Below are 12,028 nucleotides of genomic sequence, written 5' to 3'. Positions count from 1 at the left end.
AACTGGGAGCGTATACAGGTCTATGTTCATATACAGGTTAGCTGCATCTTAACATGGGTATATTTAAGGTGTATGCCCCTGTGCGAATATTTAGATGTATATATTTAGACATAGTAAAGAAATAAAAGCTCCAGAACTGATCAATTTCTTCTATAACTGTGGAGGGATTACAGTGGACTAACTCAGCCTGCCTCATTTTAACAAGATAAGGACTGCACTGTAGTAGGTCTGCATTAGTAAATCTGGGAGTGTGCATAGACCTCTACAGTGTTGGGGGGGTTGGGTTTTTGTAAAGCAAATTTTACTGAACTAAAAGGGAAATAAACACATAGCCCTGTATATATGCCTGCATAAACATCACCATGCCCAGTTCCAGCAAACCACTGCTTAGAGCCAGCTCAGAGTTGCTCATCTCTGTCGTATGAAAGGTCCCCGATTAAACTTGTTCCGAGAAAATAACCATACTCAAATTTAGAGACACTGTTTGCACTGAAACGCACCCACACCCACCCTGTTTTGAAATGATTGGTAATGAATTGGGGGTGCATTTTTTTCTCTTGAAAGCTACTATTTTTACTTAATATTACAACTAAGACACCATACTTATTTTCCAGGTTCAAAGTGTTTCTGCCCCTACCAGTGAAAACAGATGCAGGCTATTTCTGGCAACAAAAAAAAAAAAACCACTGGAAAGACCATAATTTTTTATAATTCAGCTCAACTCTTACAAAATCTTTTGTGACTGGAGCCCTAACATGATGCAAATGGCAATCTTTTAGATCAAAACAAATCAGTGCACACCCTCAGAATGCATTAATACCATTCATAAATGGGAATGCAAATGCCCTCTCCAAATCTGTTTCACAGCATTTTACCAAATAAATACAGCAACAGAATCCAATTCTGAAATATGTAAGTTCAATAGACATGTTTGTATATGTTTCCAGCAGAGAGATTCCAGTGTTATGTATTTAACCTTATGTGAAGACTGGGCCTGCTTCCTACAAACCTGGTATAAATATATCCAAGTTTAGGAATTAAAACTCACACAGCAAAACTACAGCTGAGACTACTGTATAAAAGCAGGTAGTAAAAGCTTAATTACTAGTAGCATTATGCTGTCTATACTGTTAAATGTGAACTCTGTAATTAAGATGTAAATTCACTTGTGAGCAATGAATTAAAAAGCTCTGAAATGTAGAGTAAAATCCAAGTACTCTATAGAAACATCAGAGATGAAAAAATCAGTTTTTATCAAATTTTAAAATGAGAGACATTTAATCATGTTACTGTATTAGAACATCCTCTTTAAGTAACAATTTGATAAATGTGGATTTTGGAATCAAATCAGAACTTGAATATGATGTCTTTATATATAGGTATCTGTATTACTGTATAAACCCAAAATACAGTTCTTACAAACTGATTTACATGTGCACGTTGGCAAAACGTTAAAATACAAATATATTGTTTGTACTGAGTGTCTCTCTGAGTGTCTCTTTATAGATTTATACCCAAAATTGTTATTTTTCAATATTTTTGTGCTAAAATGCCTTCAAATCTTTTCATGTGTATGTGTTTTCTTATTTAAAAATCACCCATAATGAATCCTTATGCATGAGTAATTTGATAAGGTCAGTTTTCTGTATTAAGTTCCCTGGAATACACCCTCCTTAAAATATGATAGCTAACCCATTTTGAAACTTACCAAAGCACAGGTTAGCTTGATTTCTACTTTCGTTCATTATCTCCTAAGATTATGTATTTATATTCAAGTGCTGAAACATGATGGTCTCTTTCCTTCTGTCATGGTCTGTCTTCCTGTAAGCCCTCCTTTTCATGTTCACATAGTTTCCGCTACCTTGTTGGCTTGTCGTCCCCCACCCTCCTCTACACCCCCAAATAATACATTTTGCCTCTCCATGAACCATCACTACCTTTCCATCAACCATCTTTCACATCCAAGCAAGCAGCTCTCTTCCCTGCCCGTGCTGCTTCTTGGAGAAACAGAAATACAGTGCTGTACTTTGCATGTTGATAAACAAAGCAGTTGGCTTTTCCCCCCGGGACTGAAAGTGTCACCTCCACCAGACTGGGGCCTGGAATTCCAACTACATTCTTGAACTTGGGTTTCACAGTTACAGATCAGTTTAGGGAAGGGAAAAAAAAGATAAGGAGGAGATTACAGCAGCAAATAAACTGGGGCTAAGCATAGCTTCATTTTCTCAAGCTTTTCTGTAGAAAGAAATAAAAATAGTAGTAAGGGAAAGAAGAGCAAAACAGGTATCAATTTACTGAATTTTATCAGGGGATATAGAATAAGAACATGCACGCAAACACACATCTGCACTAACTTATCAAAACATACAGTGCAAAATCTTACCACAAGGAGTCTATACAAAACAGGGGTAATGGAATCAGAGAGGGGAAGGAAAAAATCATCATGAGTGCCTGTACCCGTCAAGGGGCATTACTGAGCAGCACCAACATTTCCATGTCTCTCTGTGCATATAATTTTTCCTGTGTGCCAAACAGTACATCTTTAAGCATCTTCACATTTAAACACTATAGACATTTCAAGGCATCCAAACAGCCAGATTCTTAAACCACAGCTACCTCAAGGCAACTGAAGAAGTAAGATTCAGTGGCACTTCACAGAAGCCGCACAGTGCCTTGTGTCAAATGTATATTTACGAAAAGCGGCAACAATCTCAAGCCATCTGGGAAGGAGCAAGAATATGAGAGAGTCTATTAGCTGCTGAGAATTTATTTGAGAACAAGTATACTGTTACTTTAGATAGAAATTTGCCATACACCATGGCACCTTATTCAAAGACTAGCTGGAAAATATATCGTTAAGAGTTTGAAATAAATATTGAAGTATCATCAAAGATGTGATTTTCTCTTTATTCACAGTCACTAATTAAAGAAACACAATTCAGATGTGCTATGCTACAGTGAGATCAACACTGGAACAGTGTTGTCACTGTCTACTGGTCTTTTGCCTTTTGTGCTTCTCGCTGGAAGGCACTTGGTGCATCCCTGGATATACCGCTAATGAGTTAAAAAAACAAACGCTACAAAAGTTCCAAATTCTGCTCACCTGTTTGTACATAGTTGGACAACCTGCAGCAGGTTATTACTTTAAAGCCATCTGCTACTTCAGTCTGTATTTAGCATTAATTACTCCTTGTTTTGATCTTAGGGAAAAAAGCTCACATAACACAATCTCCGAATGCTCCTTAGAACTTTTCCAGAGTGCATTCACGAATACACAGAGCAAGGCTTTTAGTTTTTGCTGCTACACTTGGTTCCAGCATATAAAAGATGTCTCCGTGAAATAACAGCAATTGCCTTACCATGTTACCGAACTACATTCAATTCATCTGGTCTCAAATACTCCATATTTTCTCCTCGTTTTATTTTCAAGGGCATGGGTATTTAAATGAGTGCCTTCACTGGTACAGAATAGAAACCGTTCACATTGCTATAAATGAAAATTATTCTCTTGACGAAACACCTCTTCCAAAGCCTCTGACAAAAAGAAAGAGGGAAAAAAAAAAAAAGAAAAAGAAAGGGAGCCGCACGCACATTGCCTGTCACCCACCAAAAAAGGTCTCCTCCCTAAAGATAACTCAGGCACACACTTCAATATGGATATCTCACTATTACCCCAAGCTCTTTTTTTTAGTGTAAGTTTCTTCAGAGAAGCTGAAGTGCATTGCTGCCTCAGACAGCCAAGGATAAGATGACTGAGGGAATTCAGTTGCTCTGTTTAATTAATACAGGATTATTTCACTTTCATTTTGTGAAGCTAATAATATGACTGGTGGAATGTCAGTAAAAATTAAATCATAAACTAGTGCAGTACCAAAGGGAAAACTTACTTTAGTTATGGAGTATTCCCAGCAGAAATCTTGAAAATCTTATACATATTTACACTGATAAAATACCACATGTACTTCGCGGGATACTGCAAGCTTTCTACAATCCTTGTGGCATGTATTTACAGAGCAAGAGTTAACATTTTGAGATTATACATTAATAAATGAGTTGCAGTTATATTGTTTCTTGAATGTTAAGCACCACATACTAAACGCAGGAACACGTTCAAGGTCAATGTCCTATTTTAGACCTTTTCAGCAGCTGTGATATTATGATAATCACACTTAAAATATTCCTATAGAAAGAGTAAATTAGCCCTTTTCACTAGAAGGATTATTATGATAAACAACAAATCTGAAAGAGAACAAATTCAGATTTCTCTTTTTTTTTTTTTCCCCCCCTCCCAATGCAATAAATTTCTGTGCCTTACTGTGATGGCTTTTCTATCCAGGAATAAAAAAAACAAATCCACATTATTCTGCATTTACATTACCTTCTGGGTTTTTTGGAGGCCTCACCTATGTAAAAATACCTTCCTTAAAAACCGCTTGTGCTTTCTGTTAGAACCAAAACATTCCAGTTGACATCCCATTCTATCACCTATACTGCAGTGAAATGTAATATCCCACTAAACCAGAAAGGAAAGAAGAAAACTTAGCATCAGCAGCTATTCCTAAGCAAGATTAGGGGTTTAGCTCCATCTAATTGAGGGATGAGACGTGTCCCTCAATGGGTCTCTTCCCGCTCCCCCACCAGCCCTTCTACCTGACTGCAAGCTCCAAGTGCTAAAAATAGAAGAAGATGGAGCGTAAATATTTCCCCAGTGAAAACACCAATAATCTTTACTGTGAGCTGACATGAATTGCTTGTTACGCTGCCCTAGGATATCATGGCTTGAAGCGAGAGCGCTCACACACACACACACACACACGCACAGAGCCACCAACCATCCTCAAAGCTTTTGTAACGTGTATTTGTGCATGTGCATGTCGCAGAGGCTCCTACGACATCTGACGTGGAGCCGGCACACCTGCTGTACAGAACACATTCTCTCTAGGCTGCCTTTTCTCCCCCCACGACTGTCCCAGCCCATCTTCCATCACCCTTCTTCCTTTTTCTCCCCTTGCTCCCCCTCCACTCCCTTCGCTCTGGCATTTTTATTATTAATGTTATTGCTATTATTACTGTCCAAGCATAAGCTGATCCACAGGGGAGCCTCTGTAATTTAACCCCTCAAGCACTAAATTCCTTCACATGTGCCAAAGACACAGGTTTGTTGTTGCCTCCAGCAATATCCCAGGAAGACGAGTGATGGCGGTGTCATATCATCACACAGCGACTTAATCTATTGCGACACCCAGGGAACGGGTAACTGAAGAGATTTACAGAACATGCTCTCTGACTGAATACAAAATGTTATCCCCTTTACCAACAAACTCAAGTCACATGAAACAAAGTGAAACAAATTTTGCCCTCTTACGGCTCATTTCCATGACTCTGCTTTATCCAATCCTACCACTGCGTTAGTTGTCCCACTGCACATCTGCTAGCTATACAACACTTTTTTCAACATTTTTGTTCTCCCTCCTTTGTTCTCGTGTTCTCTGATTAACAAACAGCCAGATCATGTTGAACTGCCAAGTAACATAGCCTCAGAAATCTTTTATCCATACACTAGATGACTGGAACCATCACTTACATCAGGGTTATCTCTACCTGCTGTCTTTATGTTGTCTGACATGTAATGCATGCTTTTTGAAACAACAGATTAAAGGGGTTGCACTTTTTAAAGGTGCAAGGAACACTAAATTAAACACTCACAGATTAGCTACAATAAATACCGACAAGCAGGAAAACATCTATTTTAAGTACTGAAAACCAAAAAACCGATCTGCTTGTCAAGCAGGGACCTTCCACATGGGTGTCCTACTTTTGTTATCCATAACTATTAAGGAAGAATTCAATGTAATATAGAAGTATATAACCATTCTCTCCAAGATTGAGATGAGATTCTCTATCTGCTAACATTTCACTGACCTGGGAAGCAAGAATTTGGCGCAGAATTAATACTGGAAACAAATAAGACTAGTGAAATGTCCTCAGCTCAGGACAACCTGACTGTGCTGGTGAATCAGAGCTTTCACCATGGGAAGTTAACAGCTCTGAAACAGAAGAAACCGGTAACAAAGGTTGAGTTCACATGCTCAAGAGTAAACAAATCCTCCCTCCCCATAAGGTACTAGCTACTCTTAACTCATCTCTAGACACCCCAGATCTAAAGCAGGTAGAGACTTCCATAATGAAGGCCACCGAAATCTTTCCCTGTGGTAACAGAATTCTAATTTTTCTTTCTGTATACATGCCTTCCTTTAAATGCATGTATCAGCTGACTGACTGAGCCCTTAATATTGTAAGCTTTGTATAGAGGCATATTTAGACTCCAGGTCAAATGATTTCTTGGACACACAAGTATGTATGTAAACCAAGCACAGGAAGACGTTAAGCGCATCTTGTACTTTTCCCCTATCATTAATATGAAGAGACTTAAAATAAAGGTTTTCATGGATATACAGCTGCCAGATGGGTAACTGTATGGTTCCAGCAGTTCCAAAGAAACATGGAATTTGCCACCAATTGCTCTTTTCCCAGGGCCTACAGCTGCATCCACCTGAAAGTCAAAGATCTGATGGTCTTAAAGGAAGCCTTTACAGAACACATCAGGGTGCACTGAGATGCTGTTCACCACTCCTATATTAATTTCCCACTTAGTGGTGGGTGTAAGGTCTAGAATACCAGTCAAAAATATGCCAGTATACACCAATACAAGTGCAACAATCCTGCTATCTCTAATAGACTTGTAGACTAACATCTAACGGGATCATATTAACATCTTTAATACAATACATAAGAATCTCACATTAGCAAAAATGCCTGTGTTACATTATTACAATGAAAACATTTTTTTCTGGCTGTATTGGTAAATATGATTAAATGAGACAATATAGTTGTAACGACATCCTTCTGCAGCTGAAGCCTTCTGTTATCACCTATGTTTCTGTCCTATAGCAGCTTTACTCCTATTGACCAGACAGTTAGCCCTATTCAATTATTCAATCTCAAATCAATAGATTTAGCTCCGTGTATAATGGTTAAGGTGTAAACATTATGCATATGCTCTTTCAGCTTAATTCATGTACTTGCAAATTTGGCTTTGTATTCTAATTTCCTTTTTAAGAAACATGCAAATCTAAATTTTCATATTGGGTTTTTTTTTTTCTCTCACCAGTTCTGCCTCCATTTCAGGTGTTACGTTTCCAGAAATTGAGCTTAACTTGCTTTTGACAGAAATTTCTGTCTTTCACAGATAAAAAAAGAAAAGCGAGAATTGTAATTATTTGATTCAAGTATGCTGAATAAAGCAATAAAATAGCAGTATGACTTTTAAGCAGATCCAGTCAATATTTTCCTGCTAAAGCACTCACTCAAGGTGTGAATTGATCCAGAAAGTACAGCCTTCAGACTTACTGCACTTCTGACACTTGTATCACAAACAATTTGGTTCAATTACTGTAGGTGCATGTGTGTGTGCACCTATACCTACACAAACACACACGTAAATGTGTATTATAGGCTCCTGGTTGTCTACGTATATTTACACACAAAAAATAAGTAGTAAAAAAGTAAGCTGAACCAACACATGTATGCAGAAGTGAATGGCTCCATCTTTCATTCTAGTTAGAAGCGACTTTATTAATTTTGTTCCTCCAAAGTCCCCACTTCTCTGCTTAAGGAGCTTCCAGGTGAGCTGATCTGAAAGCACACCAAGTTACAGTGTGTTACATGCCTTACTTCTTCTCACCTGAGAGCCAGATTTTACATTCCTTTCTCAGACAAATGCATGTTTGAGTAACGCTCCCCCTCCCCAATAAAGCATAGTAGAACAGATTCCCGATTACCTACTTCCTGAAAGCACATCCATTTTTGTGCATTTAGAAAACAGATTTAATGCTAGCGCCATAATACAGTATCTTTACTGACCAGATAACCCAGAAGAACACAGTTACAATTTATCTGAGCACGAGTTCAAACAATACTACCCAATGAAATACTAATTCCCTAGGGAACACCCTTGCTGTTACCTGCGCTGAGCCTGTCGAGGACTGTGTTCAAAACAGCTGAAGTTTATAAGCGTGAGGATGATGGCAGAGAGCTGTTATAATAAGAAAATCTAAAGCAATTTCTGCATGCAACCATTACAATGTGACTGTTAAGAGACAGGCAAGAATTTCTCTAATATTGTCAGGGAAACAATAGGCTTAAAAAATTGGAAAGGCTTTTAGAAATAAAATTTCAAAAGGAAAAGTTGCAACTCGGTCTTCCTACTGACCTGTTTACTCCAACTTCAGATTATCGGCTCCTGAGGCATTAACATAAACTGCTCCAGTCTTATTAAAGGCCATATCTGTATTCTTTAGCACTGTTTGCATTTGGTACACATATTTTCAGAATGCTAACAGTCTTTATTCAATAATGAATTTGGCAGAAAAACAAGAATCAGTTCTCTTTTAATGTTATTTTTCTAAATAAATTCTCTAAACCTGATTGAGTTAGATCCTTGAATCATGCTTTGGAAGATGCAACTCAGAGTTTCTGAATAAAGTGAAGCACTTAAGCAAATCAGACTTTTATTCTTCATCCACTGAGAAGCCTGAGATTTAAGATGAAAGAGCTGGGCTGCCTTTCTCTTTCCTTATCCTGCAAGGTCCCTTCATTTTCCCTGTTTTCCCAGTAGATTTACTTGTAAATCTGGTGACAGCCACATTTGAAGTCCTGAGGTCTGACTCCTGACCTCAGTTATGTTAGCCCTTCCCTGCAGAAGAACTACCCCTTGGATCACTGACTTGCTATTATTCTATGGTTAATAGACCTGACCTGTGCAATATTTTTTTATCTGGCTACAGTCCTATCTCTAAATTCTCTATTTTGAATGAATACCGATTTTGTGACATGAAGTCTGCTATATAATGAAATGCAAACAATGAAAAGGCTAAATCAGTTTACAAAAAATCTATTTGTCAAACAGTGTGGAGATGCTCCCAATTTAGTCTGGGCAGCGCATGCAGCTCTTGATAAGGGAGTTAAAACCAAGCCGTTCCACTGCATAAAAATAAAAGCATCTGCAAGAGAGATATATTTTCTTTTGGAGGATCTTCCCTATAACCTGTAGGTAATTATAAAAAAAATAAATAAATACACACACACACACACCCCCTTGGATTCTGCAGGAATTTTCCAACAGCCAGGAGCACTGTTATAGTAGGTAACAGCAAACGCCTCCCCAGCGCAGTCCCCTTATGTCACATTTGCATTTCTATTCAGCTACATTGCCTGACAATGAAGCAAATGGGTCTGCCTTATCTGTACAATTCTGGACAACAGAGATTTCTAAGCCATACAAAGGAACGAGCTTAACATTCAGCACTCAACACCTCCCGGTGTCCCCCCCCCTTGCCCCCAGCCCTGTGGGGAATGCGGTCACACAAACACCTGTCCACACCAAAACCTGAAACCCTCACATGGTATCCGAAAAGGAACCGGCGAAAATAATAAAAATAAAATAAAATTAAAAGCTATCGAGACTTTTGAAGGAGCTTGCCAGCCTCGAGGAAGAAAACAGTCCCGACCCTCAAGATTTTCAGGCTTTGTTTGGACCGTAACAGAGAAGTAAAGGAGTGTCCCTGGAATGTGAAAGTAGATAATATCTAGTCAACCATTTGTGACTCCCGCTGTCTCTTTTAGGCTGGTATTTAATACAGCAGATGAAATCTAGAGATCCTTTTATCAGGGAAATTTCATATCGCCCTCTTTTTCATTAGAAAACCTTTAGCAGCTAGGCTGGCTAACTCATGCCATTTCATTGCAGTGTGAGGAAATTTCCGGCTAATTCCTTCAAAATTAATATCGTCTCATTTAAAAGTTAGAAATGACACAAAAAAACCTGCACAAGCTGAAACCTCCAGATCAAACTTCTGTTATGACAGGACTTAAGCCAGTTATAATACAGGCTAGGGCTTTAAACAGCAAGAAAAAAAATTACAGTGACACAGTTCTATAGACGCTTTGGCTTTAGTCTGGCTTTCCGTGATATATATATATATATGTATGTACATGTTGTATCTGTCTTCTTGGCCCTCTCCCTCGCTCTCAAATACTCAGGGTAACAAAATAGGCTTTGTGCACACAACCTGGAGTTCAAGAAACTTCGTTGTGGAGGGGGTTAGCCACATGTTTATTTGTATATACAGAAGTAATCTGGGGTAGCAAGCATGGAGAGGGGGGTAGGAGGGTGTCTGTCTTTTTGTCCTACTTATTATATCCTAAAGCACAATATACGTTTCACGTAGCATACTGAATTTTACATTGCTAGCTTATACTTTAATTGTCCTGAACTTCCAGGTAAGGTTACTCTTTGCTGTTGAACAAATGCTGAATTTCTCCCCAGAGGTGGTTGCGATGAGTAGTGATTCTCTATCTTTTTCTCACTCACACAGTTTTGAAGATTTACAGGCATGAATATCATCACGTTAACATAAAATGATATTATTATTGCCAAAAAACAAGGCAGTTAAGCACAGAGACAGTGAGGAATGCAGAACGCTTACTTGGATTCAAAGGAAACATGAAGCTCCTTAAAGCAGCCCATTGTTTTTAATTTTACTAATACTGATGCTTCAAAAGCTGCTGTCTGTTGTTGTTGCCTTTGCGTGAGTTGGAGCAAGAGGTTGGAGTACATTCTGCCTCTTCAAGTGCTAGTAAGAGAACAGCCAACTTTTATTATCCTTAGCACTGAAAATGGCTTTATTGCTGAGGAGGTATGAAACTACCAATTGTCCTGGTATCATACCTCCTAAAGCATTGCAGATCCCTCAAATGCTGTCAAGGTGACAGATCACTTCTACCCTCAACTGTGCACCCTCATACGAGCAAACTTCATACAAGGCACGTGGATATGGTGCAGTGCAGAGCAAAATTTAGTCCTTAAACTTGCTATGATAAAAATAAAGCATAGAACAAAATTAAATAATTGCTACTAACATGTCAATATTTTAAAACATTTTTCTAGACTGTAGTGTTAGACATTATGAGATATCACATACTACTACACTGTTGGAACTACTTGTGTTTGTCGATTTATTAAAAAGACAACTAGTACAGATGGAAGAGAGATATGGTAGCTGGATAGTTAAGAAGAAAAGTAACCAAGGAAAAGATTTTCCACAGATTGGTCCAAGGTCTGCTTTAATCTCAAGTCAGGTCACCTAATAGGCTTACGTAGCTATCCAAATGAAAATAACCCCTTACCTCTGCCCCCTCTTAAACATGCGAGGACAGAAGTTGTAGAACACACCTTGCTGAATACATACGTAGTTTATGCCCGTGTATTGAATCTTGAAGATACCTATCATGATGGTTTCTACAAGCCTGTCCCTTCTGGAGTAGAGTAAGCAACACAGCTGACCCAGAAGGATTAGATCAGAGATTCAACTAATTAATGAGCCCTGCAGGCAAAACATCATTTCTTCTGCTCTTTGGGGCATTTACAAGGTCAGCTGTTTGGGTTTTTTTTTCCCCAGCATCAGGTCAGACTCACTCATCTGTCAACATACACAGGATTTGTAAGACAATAGTAGCCATGTAAAATTCAGTTGTCCCCACTATCAAGCCAAACAACATGGTATATTTTGGCTGATTCCCACAGTAAGGGAAGAATTGTTCAGGCCAATTCAGCTTTATCAAAATACACTTCTCTAATGTTACTTTGCTCTTCCATGGGCAACAGTTTAGAATTATGAACACAATATTTCCCATTTAAGAAAATATTCTGGAACACAACTTCAAATATTCTGGAACGCAGCTCCGTTCCCCCATCCTGCACTGCTGTCTTTCTGATGATCGCTTTTCTGAGCGTCACATGGCACAGTTTTCTTCCATCTGCCAGAGAAGTTTCCCAAAAAGTACACCAACTTCAAGAAATGAGGAATCTGAATAGGAGACACGTTCAGATAGAATTCAGAAAAATGATCAGCTCACCTCATCTGTTTCTCTAGCAATATGTGCACTGTTACTATCCAATGGCCTCTTT

At 38.6% G+C, this 12,028-nt stretch overlaps 1 protein-coding gene across 3 annotated transcripts in view; it reads right to left on the bottom strand.

Moving 5' to 3' along the window:
* Positions 1-12,028, bottom strand: part of ESRRG (estrogen related receptor gamma) — a 290,909-nt gene that overhangs the window by 165,709 nt on the left and 113,172 nt on the right. The gene's annotated exons all lie outside the window — the stretch shown is intronic.

This window comes from Gymnogyps californianus, chromosome 3 (genome assembly GCF_018139145.2).
Source record: "Gymnogyps californianus isolate 813 chromosome 3, ASM1813914v2, whole genome shotgun sequence".
Lineage (NCBI taxonomy): Eukaryota > Metazoa > Chordata > Aves > Accipitriformes > Cathartidae > Gymnogyps > Gymnogyps californianus.
Note: the sequence above shows the minus strand (reverse complement) of the source record. Positions and strands in the feature narration are given on the sequence as shown.